This window comes from Malurus melanocephalus, unplaced genomic scaffold, assembly GCF_030028575.1.
Source record: "Malurus melanocephalus ecotype Western Australia unplaced genomic scaffold, MMel_1.1 scaffold_450, whole genome shotgun sequence".
NCBI lineage: Eukaryota > Metazoa > Chordata > Aves > Passeriformes > Maluridae > Malurus > Malurus melanocephalus.
The window spans coordinates 254058-267343 of record NW_026623682.1 but is presented as its reverse complement, the minus strand read 5'-3'; the positions used below and the strand labels follow the sequence as shown (position 1 = coordinate 267343).

The 13286-nt window shown below is 46.5% G+C and overlaps 1 protein-coding gene across 1 annotated transcript in view; it reads right to left on the bottom strand.

Annotated features, from left to right (window-relative positions):
* The window catches only part of PHF2 (PHD finger protein 2), an 81687-nt gene that overhangs the window by 67157 nt on the left and 1244 nt on the right, over window positions 1-13286 (bottom strand). The window lies entirely within an intron of this gene.

Here is a 13286-nt window from a genome sequence, read left to right as displayed (position 1 = left end):
CAAAGCATGAAACAACAGTTCTGCTTGTCCTAAACAAAAAGTCCCAAGCAACCAAAAACCCCCAACAAAACAACAAAACTTGYCCACCCTCCCTGCAGAAAACCTCCTGGGAAAAACTTAGGTTTGAGAACTTAAAAACATCAAGGTTTGGYTCATCATTRAACACTACAGGCAACAGCAGTTCAGATTGCAACTGACACATTGAATAGATCATTTCCTACTGTCCCTTGCTTTGGAAGCATCAGGGAATAACCCCAGCTTCAGCTCATTCCATCCCTTTGCGTATTTTTCAAATAGGATTGTAGTTGCATTTCAGTAACTACTTCAGTTCAGCATTTTTTAAATGGAAAAAAATAGCAGTGTGATAAAAAAAGGATATAAACTGTATTTGGGACTTAATTAGCTGGTGAGTTGGTGAGCAGCCTGGCAGGTACCTGGCAGCTGGGTTCCACATGGAGAAGAACAGCTTTATTGCTCTTTCTGGGCTGTGCACTCTGCCACACTCCCCCTGGCCTCTGGAAGGGCTGGTGTTCACCTGTGAGCAGGGTTCCAGTGCAGTGTCCACAGTGGGTCCTGGCCAGAGCACCCTGACCCCTGGAGCACCCCAGGGCACCTCCAGGGCAGCACCTGCACGATACTTGGGCCATCCTTCACTGCTGGGGGCAGCCAACACCAGCTCAGGACAGCCCCAGCCTGTGACAGGGAGCAGAGTTCTCTGCCCAGTGACACTCTCAGGGCAGGACTGCTCTCCACAGCATCTCCTCACCCTCACAGCACCCRTGTCCTCACCTGTTGCCCTCTCCAGATGGGCTGCAAACCTCAGAAGGGAATCTGAAATGTGAAACCCCMCCTTACAGTAACACCCACAGCACCCAGCAAGGGCAGTGGGCTGTGTCCAGCCTCCAAACCAAAGGAAAACCACCACAWTCCCTGTGAACTGGTCATGGGGAGCAGTGAATGGGCAGGAGGAGTACACAGCTGATCACACCCAAACCTTGGAGTTACTCAAAATGTAAATTCAGGTAACTTTTGCTGAGAAAAAATGAAGCCCGGAATGGAATCCCAAAGAACTCCAGAAGAGTGCCTGCATTTCAAGAAACCACAACACGTACACTGATCTGTTGATTCCAATGGCAGATACAATGAAAACTCAATGTTGCAAAACACACTCACAAAACCCACCCTGGACTGTCACTCCTCTGCCCTGCCAGGCTCTTGAGGAGCAAGCACTGTGCATTCTAGGCACACATTCAGCCTCAGAGAAATTATTTTCTGAAGACTGCAGCAGCAGAGGCTGACTCCATGCACTGAGAGGTTTGSTGGGTTCTGTGGAACCAGAAACAGAAAGCAGACAACCTGTGCCCAGGCTGTCTTTGCACACCTGCCAGCCAAGGCCCAGCACAAGGGGAGCCAAGAGAACACTCGTGACAGTAAATTCCAATTCGGAGCTGAGATTCTGGGAGTCTAGTAAGGACACTCCAGTGGTCTGCTAGCCATCAGGATGGGAAACTCAGCAAGCACAGACCAGGACTCTGCTGCCAGCCATTCCAGTCCTCTTCCAACTCAGCCTTCCAGAATATCTCCATTCCWCTTCTCCTTCCAGAGATAAACTATTCATTTTCTTCATTATGTTGCATATTGTATCTAAATACTAATGTACTCAAATTAATGTGCACATATGAGAGAGAGCTAAGTCAAACCCARCCAAAGATAAGTTAATGGATTAGCCAAAAGCTTGGGAGGAAAGGAGGGGCAAAGCCAGCAACAGAACCTTGTCATCCCATCTCCCTGTCCTCTGCATGAATCTCTGTGTTTAACTGGCATGTCTGAAAAAAAAAAAAAAAATCCCAAAACAGTTTGAGTGTAAAGGGACCTTAAAACCCATCTCCTTCCACCTCCTGTCACATCCAGAGACACCTTCCACTATCCCAGGGTGCTCYAAGYCCCRTCCAGCCTGCCCTTGGACACTGCCAGGGATCCAGGGGCAGCCACAGCTTCTCTGRGCACCCTGTGCCAGGGGCCTCATCACCCTCACAGYCAAGAAYTTCTTCCCAATTCCCATCTGGCCTCTGGCAGTTTAAAACCACAGCCCCTTGTCCTGTCACTTCAGGCCCTTGTCAAAATCTCTCTCCAACTTTCTTGGAGCCCCTTCAGTATATTTATATATAAATATAATGTATTTAACACAGAGTTCTGACTTTAATAATTTACACAGCAACTTTAAACCCAGAGGGCCTTTTGCCTCCACGGCTCTACAARCCACACAGCGATCACTGCATCATGCTGATAACTCCAACCTGAGCACCATCCACGCTGCAGCCACAAACAGAAACGCTGAAGGACCGAGGAAAGCAGAAAGAAACATGTAACAGTCCCTTGAAACAACTTTTTAGACTATTGTATTGTACTATTATAAAGTTCAGAATCACAGCACCTTGTGGTGGCCACACAACAGCCTCCTGCTGAGGGATCCCTGCCCCACAGCGCAGCACCCCCAGCTTCCACCCCCACCCCAGGATTTACTGAATCCTCATTCCCGCTTTTACCAACACAGCCTCTCACCCCAGGGCTGCTCAGCTGCCACTGCTTCACCCCATCAYCCAGCTCCAGGTGCTGTGGCAGCAAAGGGTGAGATTCCATGGATGCAGCAATGTCCTTAGAAATCAAAGATCGCTGGAAGACGTGGGAGTAAAACTGCAGGGGACTATGAGCAGTATCACAGGGCCAAATGCAGCTGCGGGTGAAAAGCTGTTACTATTTCTGATGCTGCTTGTAAAGCACAGACTGGAGGAGACAGCGCCGAACCCCTGCGTGTCAGGACACTCTGCTCCGAATGGATGGAGAGGCTCTCAAGGAGCTGGATACATTATTTTCCTTTATTCGTTGGACACAGAGTTGCACAGGATTGCTACAAACTGAGCAAGTACTCCAGAGACATCCCACCCCCACGCACAGCAGCAGCTTCACTCTCCCGCTGTGCTGGGAATCCCTGCTGGATTTCCCAGTTTTATCAGCAAGTTTTACCATCTTTTCAACACCAAACCAGACTGACCAGAGAATCAGAATAAATCTCCCCAAATGCCTCCTGTGACAGGCAGACAGCTGAGGCTGGCTCTAGAGAGGTCATTCCTGCTCAGCCCCACTGAGGAACACCAAGCTCTGCTGTAGGATTGAGGATGGATTGCTCCTTCAGCTGACAGGTCCTGGGAGCTGCTGGGCTGGAGCTGTGCTGCACCACAGATTGTCACTAAATCCAACACAAGYCCACACCATCAAGTGATTTCACTTGTCTTAAATACTCACACTTTGACGYATCAGTGCTAGTTTGGCAGACTGGAGAGGTTTCTTCTTGCCCCAACTCAGAATAAGGYTGAGGCCTTCTGGTGTTATTCGTGAGCCAATTCCAAAGGTAGAAAACCAATTTCAAAACCAGACTGCTTAAAAAGTAACTAGTAAAGCCATATCTGGCTTCTTTACAAGCTTAATGCAGATAACCAACATTTGTCTGATAAGTTACTGCAAATATAAACAAAGCAAAATRGAAACTTGAACGTGGAGTAGAAGAGATGTTAAAAATATTCACTGAAACATGGCCAAAAGTTGAAAGGTCTCTGTATGGAACTAGAAAATTAAGAGTATTTTTTGGACTGTAGAAGAAATGGTCAATTATTTCAGCCACACCCAGATGAACAATTTTATTATCTCACAATTAGAGAAGATGACTTGAGCACAAGCACATCAAAACATTGACAGAAACACCTCAATGAAAAAGAGGCTCTTCACTAACGCAGTAATGCAGCACCTGGAAACCAAAAATAAACAAACCTGGATCAGAAATACATGTGATGTTTTCCAATCATGAACTCATAAACCAGCAGGACAACTCATAAGTGGTTTTGTTGACTTTCTCTYGAGACCAGCTGTCCTTTCATTTGGCCAATGTGTTTGCCCTGATGCAAAGGAGTCAGTGGGTAGGAGTTCCGAATACAGCCAAGAACCACTTTGGCATTAAAAACTGAACTAATAGGACCTTCTCAGAGCACACCTGAGTGTTTTAAGACCTCTTCAGACCTCTCAGCTGGGACAAACCCACCCCTTTAGAACAAGTCCCATGTTCACCTGTAAGGAAATGGCATCCCCACCTTTCCCAGCCCTCCTTAACATACTCTACCCACCTTTATGACTCTCGGTGGGAAAGTTCCACTAAGAGGCGAAACCAGAGCAGGAATTAGTCCAGTCTTTGGAATGATTAATCCCTTATCATCAACCAGTTGTAGAGTAGCAGCTTGGGTGTTTCCTAGATAAGCAGCAGGGATGAGAGAGCAGAGACTGGCGAGAGGCAGCCCCCAGACACCTCTCACCCCCACACACCCCACGGGGGAACAGCCTTGGGCTCTTGGGGGTCTTGTGGCTTCTGACGGCACTTCCATGACTTGGATTCCTGAAGTGACGATGAAAAAAAACACTTAGCAGCCTACATGTTTCTATTCCTTGATCAATCACTCCTCATCCAGGGATCCAGTAGGACTCCTCACCATGACAGCCATCTTTAATTCCCGATAAATACTTCTGGGATCAGGAGTTCCAGTGCAGTGTCCTATGCTGTGCCCATGGCCTGTAAAGGAGCTAGGCGCTCCAGTGCTCCTGCTCCTGGCCAATAAACTGCTCATTTTAGCTAAATAAATTACCAGTACACAGATACTCTCCAACYTTACATTCCTTAGCAACTGCTGCAATTGTATTTAGAGGTATTTAGTGACCACAAGTGGAGAGAAAACCCCAAATGGACAGTATGGTGATCCAGGAGACACTCTCCCTGTTCAGACACAGGCCAGGCACCAACAGCACTCCATGGGCTTTCACTTCCCCCACCTGCCCCAAACCAGAGCTTTGCTGAGAGCTCAATAAAGGGATGAAATATCAGTTAGAACATGGCTATGGGGACTGTGCTTCTGAACAATGATCCTTGGCTGCTCCACGTGCTGCCRACACAAGGGATAGAGCACATATGGCACAGGAACAACATTCCAGCCGATTTTCACATTTCCATTCCCTTCCARTGGGATGTTAAGCAAAAATGGAGGTTTAATAAAAAATCACAGCTACTGATTTCTAGCAGAAATATTTCACTTTTTTTCCTTGTTACATCCTTCCAGTCTGCCAGATGTGGCAAAATGCTGTTTCTGAGAGGAAACATACCGTATATTTTGCTAAAAGAGGAAAACACAAGAGCAATTCCATAAAATAGCTCCAGATTACTCAGTTAACAATTGCAAACAGGAAATTTAAAAATAYCTTTGTTTCTGCAATTGTGTTTATTTTTTCCCATCAAAATATACTATTGCTTAACTTTCTGCTTGTCTTGACTACTTGCTAAAACTAATGGATGAAACACTAAAAATGGCTGAATATCCTAGTGGAAGACTACACTGGTTAGCTGGGAAACTAAGTTCATACACACTCAGTGAAGCTCAGCATCCTCACTGCTGCTCTGCCTGTAAGCACAGCACAAAGCTCTGGTCTCACCTGCAGAAGTAGCACTCATTAGTTTTTGGGGTTGTGCTGGAATGAAGAGAAGATAGAAACTCTCCCTGGGCTGCAGGCTGGGAGCTCTGYACATGCTGTCAGCCTCTTCCAACAGCTCTTCCAAAGGCCCAGGAGAGGGTAAAAAGGAGGGATTTGCACTCTCCAAGACTGGGAGAAAATAATCATTCCTGGTGCCCTGGGTGCCCCAGGCTGGGGTCCCAGTGCTGGAGAGCACCAAGCACCACAAAAAAAGCAGTAGATCATGGAATCGTTCGGGTTAGAAAAGATTCTTAAAACCATTAAGCCCAGCCATTGTCCCAGAACCTCCAAGTGCACCACKAACCCATGTCCCCAGTCTAAATGTCTGAAATCCAGCCAGGGATGGTGACTCCACCACTGCCCTGGACAGTCTGTGCAAGGAGTGGCAACCYTTTTGGTGAAGAAATATCCCCCATTATCTAAACTAAACCTCCCCTGGCACAACCTGAAGCTGTTTCCTCAAGATATKCAGGCTGATCACATCATGCTACTGGAGACAACAGCCCCCAGAACCCCCCCTTGTACCTCAGAGAGTGCCCTTCTSAGGGAGTGGAGCTGTTTGGTTGTCACACGGAGTAGGGGGCAAACAGCCCCTGAAAAAGTCTCTATGACAGATCTGGTGAGATTGCCAAACACCTTGTTATTGCCGTTATATTGCACACGAGAGRTATTTGGATGCAACAAACAGCCAGGTAACATCAAAAAATAGCCAAGCCTAAAGTCCCAAAATAGACTATGCATAGGCTCATTTTTTTTCCAGATAAAACTCTGGAAAATAATTACTATTCATCTCAGTCAGCCTGTGTAAGATTTGCTAATGCACACCCACATTACAGCATTATCAGCCACTTATAAGATGCATAACATGGTCAGCATGAAAAACCCACGTGATCCCAAAGCATTAGCTCACCTGTATCACAAACAAGCCTCCAGCACTGCTCCAGAGCACCTTCATAAGATACTTTTAATGTCACAAACCATGTTTCAATAAAATATTTTGAGAACAGTAAACCTACAGGCTGCCAAATAAGAGACACCTCCCCATACAGGAAAGGGCTATCTGAGCAAGGAAAACACACTCAGTTTTTGCTGTAGATATACTMCACTACTACTACAAAATTTGTATTGGTCAGAAAGAAGAAAATATATTAAGGTAATATTAAAGACAGTRGGCTCAGAGATTTAGAAAGCCTTTTAATGATTGCATAACACTTTTTCTTTTCACCACTCTCTCCCCATATGTAGTTGCACTGCTTTGATAACTTTTGTCAAGACACCTTTACCAATTTYCCTCATTATGGAGCTATTCAGCACTAAGGAAAAGGTTCCCTTTTGCTTGCAGAACTCGCTTCTTTGTTGTGTCATGGCTGGTAAGGCTGCCATCCCRCTAGTGTTGAATTCAACAGGTACCCAGGTACCCACAAGACTGATCACAAGACATTGCAGCTAAAGGGTTTGGGCTGCTGCAGAGCACTCATTAATCCATAGTATTTCTCTCTTTTTTCTAATTAAACATGAATTGTGTTTAATATTCCTAAAATTTTATCCTTTCAGAGGTAAAATCTGGGTAAAACTCTCTAGAATTAGAAGAAGCTTTATAAACAAGAATCTTCTGTGATCTRTACTGGTTCTCAGGTCCCAGCAGGCCAGACAATGTTCATGTAGGCCAGCCCTTTCCACACCACTGTCCACTCTTGGTATTAGACTTGGATTTCTAAAGCATCCTTTAATTAGGAGAATAGTGCCATGATTTCTGAGTTGACACACCTAAACCTCAATGTCCAGGCCAGCTAAGCCCTCATGGTACCTAAATTCCTCTCTGCMTAAACTGGAATCATCAGTTCTTCTCAGAACCAGACTGTATGTCTCAGCTGAATACTATCTCAAAYGGAACTGAGTCTCCTAACAATCAAGATCAAACCCAAGAAACTCAGGCCCTGTGAGCCTAGAGATGTCTGGTGCTGGCACTCAGTGCTACGGCAAAGGACAAAGGATGGAAGGAGAAGCAGCTCTGTGGGCCAAGGTGCTGTACAGGCACCCACGGAAACTAGTGCACTACCTGGGCAGTGGCCCAGGAGAGCAGAGAAGACTCAGAAAAGGGAAGTGGATACACTYCTTGCATGGTGGAGCCTTTCCTATTGCTCAGCAAAGAAGTGCTGTGCCAACCCTGCTCCWGGGAACAGCAGCATTACAATGCAACCAGGAAAAGTATATGGTGAGCACCACTTTCCAGGCAAACTTGTTTTTCTTAGTAAGAGCACAATCCTCTTAATTTACACCAAACACAGATTTTCAACCTCTCAGTGTATTTTCTCTGCAAGATACAAYCACAGATAAATTCAAGGCCMGGTTGAACAGGGCTTGGGGCAGCCCAGGATAGTGGAAGGTGTCCCTGCCCATGGCAGGGATGGAAATAATGAGCCTCAAGGTCTGTTCCAGTTCCAACTATTCTGTGATTCTATGAKCTATGACTTCAYGATTCTATGATAAAGCTTTGGAAATACTGATATTTGGATATTTGGAAATCTGCTACGCAAATCTGCTACTTTTAACAAATACTTGCAAAGTATTTCTGCAGCTGCAATTGATACTGCAATGACTGAAACTCTCTGAGGTCAGCTGAAAGCTTTAATGGTATGCTAAAAGCTCCAACTTGTTTTTCATTCTGAACCWCAGGCTCTTCCTCAGAGCACAAATGGATGGGAAATGGTAAGACAAGAAGTTTATTCAGCCATGCCAAAGCACTAAGAACACAGCACTGGCAACACAGTAACACATAAAACCAACTCCCTGTCAAACTCAGCCAGAMTTAAGGTACTCTGGAAGGTGAGGTTAGTCATTACTGTGGGACAGTAGTTGTAGTACAGAATTGCAGAATGGTTTGGGTTGGAAGGGACCTTAAAGACCATCTGGTTCCAGTGCTCTGCCATAGGCAGGGAAATTTTCCACCAGACCAGGATTCTGCAAGCCCCACCCTTGAACCCTTCCAATGATGGAGTAATCACAAGGTAACAAATCCCGCATCAGTTCTGGGACAAAGGTGCTACATCTATGCGGCCCTGGACATTTTAAAATAATTTAATAAGAAATATAAAATGTATCTGAAATTAAAAAAGCTTTTTAAGTTCTCTGAACTGCTTCCAACWGAATAAATAAAGCTGTGGTACTGAAAGGAAGGTCAAACTGACAGCAATTTCAACCTGGAAACAAGTTTTTAAACAGTTTTAAGTTTAAATCTTCTTCACAGTCCACACTAAMAGTACATATTTTTAATACAAAAGTAGGTGTTTTGTTTTGTTGGGTGTTTTCCTTCTAAGGCAACCAATGCCAACTAAAGTGTCTATGTGGATACTTTATCCAGAATAATTACCATGCTTTATGGGCTCTTTGAAGTCTTTTTTTTTTTTTTTTACTGGGACAGAGGACAAGGGAAAGCATTCTAGTACAGGCATCATCATGGCTAATTCATGACACTGCTGTGGTCAGGCTCCCAGAAAAATGAAGGCTGTCAAGTCAAGTAATTCTTCAAGAAAAATTGAAATAATCTGAGACTTTCAGTTATTTGAAAAATTTATACACCTTGGTCCTATCTGAACTCAGCACATGGAAGGAAATTATTCTGTGCRTGGCACAATTAACCTCAGGAATTCCTTCTGCTGTGATAATACCAAAGCAAATAGCATTGTAGTTTTAGGGTTACCCTCATCTTCAAATTTTACCCAAAATTTCTAAATTTGCCCATAGCTAGTGATAAGCCTGGGTAAAAGGGCAAAASTAGATGCTGCTGTGCAAAACCAGAGCTGTGTTTGAAAGGGAAAATGCTGAATGCTCCATTATGAGCATAAAATCTGCCTACACACAGGGTTTAGCTTTGCAGTGTAACAGAGAAGTGCTTTCCTTAACCCAGCTGTGTTCACCCTGTGTGCCGAAGCATCCTGAGAAACTCCCATCATCATTTTAGACTACTCTGTCAACTGCATGAGCTGCTTTTAGCTACTAAACTTTTCCTAAGTTATTGACAACTGCCAGGCCTGGAGCAAGAAGGTTCAAAGTTTAAATATACRCGAGGTAATAAAATCAATACAAAAATACTTGTTATTTCATTTAGTGAGCATGATCCCACCCYACAGCACCAGGTGTATGTTATAAGTAGGTAATAAGACACTGCAGAGAAAGGTAACAAAATACTGCAGAGAAAATGAATAATTTACCTCTCCTCACCTGCAGCTGTAATGAGTAACCYTGTACAGATTTCTAGTTGAACAAACTCCTACAAAAGGACTTGTCTTGTCTTGGATACGAGGTTCTATGACGTTTCCATTGTAGATGAGACACTCAGAGACCCGTCATTATGCAGGACCTTTTCCAGCCCTCAGCAACTTTGCTGGCCCATTGCTGCTCCCAGAAAGGAGCAGGAGTGTCCCTGAGGAGCAGCACCCACACCAGAGCACAGCATCACCGGGCATGACCGGCTGGCACCATCATCCATGGCTGAGGAGAGAGAAGAGCTCCCACACCAGAGCACAGCATCACCGGGCATGACCGGCTGGCACCATCATCCATGGCTGAGGAGAGGGCAGAGCTCCCACACCACGGCACTGAACCACCTTGTTCTGCATCACCTGTGCCCAAGCAGCACACTGCTGGCCTGGGGACCCTGCTCAATGGCCTTTGGCACTGCTGGCACCAACCTTTTTGTCTTTTGTAGGCCAGGCCTACCCTTGAGGCAGCAGAGTGGCCTGTGGCCCCTGCTGAGTCTCAGCTTCTTCACACRCCAAGACCCCTCTCTCATCCTCCTCCTCTCCTGGCCTCCTTAGAGCCACCTCCCACTCCAGCCAGTCCCCACAGCTGGCTGTCCCTGCTGCCCAAAATGCTCAGTAACAGGCTTGGCACCAGGGCTCCTCACTGGGATGGGACCCAGCACAGGTGATGGAGGGGCCAGGAAAGCACAGAGTGCTGAGGGTGGCTGTTCAGGGCAGAGAGCTGGGGCAGCTGARGAGGTGTGGGGGATTTCATTAGCCCAAAGAGCCACATTAAAGAAGAACCTGCACGTAAAGAGGAGTCAAACAGCTTCGTGTCCACTTTGTCATTATTGTCCTTTGCATCTAGGATCATCTCCATCCTTTCCAGACAGCTGGAGCTTGCTCGTCTGGAGCAGATCAGGCAAACAGAGAAAAATGATCAAACCTCAGTCTCATGAGGAGTCACAGTGTTCTGTGAGCACACCAACAGCTCCATGGCTCAGCACACTTCAGCAGTGTCTGAGGGTCTCCATGGCTGGAGTCATAACAGAGGGACCCCACAGTTTTCAGAGGAAGGCAAGGTGCTAACTCCAAAAGTTTGCTGTTCCTTCATCCTACGGGTCAGCAACACCACCTGGGCCAGGCTGCCACAAGCTACTGACCCACAAACCAACACAGATGCCTAATTTTGGTCAGAAGACACTGGTCAGATGTACCTACCACTTCAGCCAGTGTGTGCAGCATCTGATGGCACAATGATGGCAGTGCCTGGGTCAGCACAGTGACCACTGCAAGCTGCCACCACCCACCCTGTCACACGTCACACAGGAGCTTGGAGCCAGCGCAAGACAGACCACCCTGACCTTTCTCAGGAGTAAGTAATGACTTCTACTGAAAGATCTAACACTGCTTCACAAAAGAAAACCTCCCTGGAAAAGACAATAAAGTCCACTGGTGATACCTAAAACCCCTGGAGAAGCCCAAATCCATCCCTCTGGCACATATATTGGGAAGCAGTAATTCCCAAACTTTAGCCAGCATCCTGTCAGCAAACTGCCAGGTACCCAGCAGTGGGCTGGAGAGTGTTTGTCCCACAAGTGGCAAGGTCTTCATCTTCTAAACCACATTACATAAATTTAGCACACTTCTGATACTTTGAAAATACCAATTAGCCACCAGAATTGCTGAAGTTGCCACAGAGATGTTGTCCAGCCTCAGATATAAGGGAGACTGTGACTGCTGCAGGGACAAACCCATGGAAGAAGTTTCTTTTAAATATTTGGGAACTCCTGTCAGAAGGGAAACATGAAAACACCTGATCTGCTGCTACAAAATCAAACCAGAAATTACACCCTTTTTTTTCTTTTTTTTTTTCTTTTTTTTTTTTTTTTTTTTTTTTTTTTTTTTTTTTTTTTTTTTCTGAAATGCACACTGCACAACATGTTAAAAAGAAACAAAAGTATGATCAAAACACTGGGCAAGCCTTCTTGTGCAGCTTGGCACACTGTCTCATTTTCGGTTGTCACACCTATGTAACATTGTATTTTTGGTTGCATTACTATATAACATTGAATTTTTTTGTTGCAGCTCTATACAAACATTAACATGAGTACTTTGAGTGCCCAGAAAAGACACAATTTTATAAAACTAAATCCCGATTTTTTYTTTTTTTACTATTTGTTTGCTTGTCTATTACCGAGAAAAGCAAATAGTGTCATAGATAAGCTATTTGCTGCTAAATACTCCATGAACTATCTCAGGTTTTGACACTGTGTGAACTCCTCCTTCAGTTCTCCTTTTTTAAAACCAATCTCTGGGTGCTACCACAAGGAAACAGGGTACAACTCCCCCCCACAGCAGCGCTACAAATCAGTTCTGCCCCTTATGCCACAAAATGGAACACCTTTCCTCATGCTTCTGACCCTGAGCTGCCCACAAAATGATCATTTGCTTGATCAGGTACAACCAACCTCTTTTAATCAGTTTCAAACAAAATTTACCATCTTGGGCAGGCAGCTTCACTCYTTTTGCTGTTTACCTCTTCAGGAATCCACTCTGTCGTCACTTTGCCTGAAAAACTTTTTCCCACGTTCTTAAACTTTGTAAGTTTCAAGTACACGTGCTTGAGGCTTCTCTCCAGCCTCGCCTCCCCGCCTTTGCCCGGGTCCTCACTGACAGAGGCCAGCGCGAGTCCTTCGAGACTCCTGTCCCGCACCACACGAGCAAAGCGCCCTTTTGCCAGCACCGGCACTAGACTGGCTATTTCTGCATTTCCCTTCCTGTTTCTACACATCTTCCAAAATAAATGGCAGAGCAACATTCCTAATGCTACGGCAAAGTGTCTTGAACCGTTTATTCGGCGCACGGAAGATCCGCGGATGGTCCAGGCCCGCTCGGGCATCCSTGAACCGCATCAGTCAGTGCCTCTCGCCCCTGCCTCCTCCGCCGGTTGTTTGGAGACGCTGCTGGGCGCTGCTTACGATGAAAGAGCGACAGCCTAACCTGACTGGATCCCTGYCGTAAAAAGCGCTCATCCAGGTGATTTACCTGATTTTAATTGCACTTTTTACACTTTGATCACTCCCGGGGAATTGCTGCGATGCCGCTGACACTCCGTCTTCCTCCTCCGTCACACCCGAAGGGAGCGAGGGGTCCTGCCGGGGGGCTGACCCGCCTGTACCCCCTCCGCCCGGTGACCTCCTCCMCCGGCACCGGCTGCCCGGGCGGTGTGGTGGATGTGGAGACTTTCGGTCCCCAGTCGCCGCCGTCGCCCCCATCACACCAGGCGCCACCGAAGTTCCGCCGCCCGCCCCAACTCCGCCGCGGCCGCCCATTGTCTGCGTGCCGGGAGGCGCTTTGGGGAGAAACGAGCAGAAAAGCCGAGTCCTCCGCCCCGCCCGGCCTCCCCGCCGCTCCCCTGCCCGCGGCCCCGCCACGAAAGGATCCGGCTCCGGGCAGGGCCGGGCTGGGGGCGCGGGG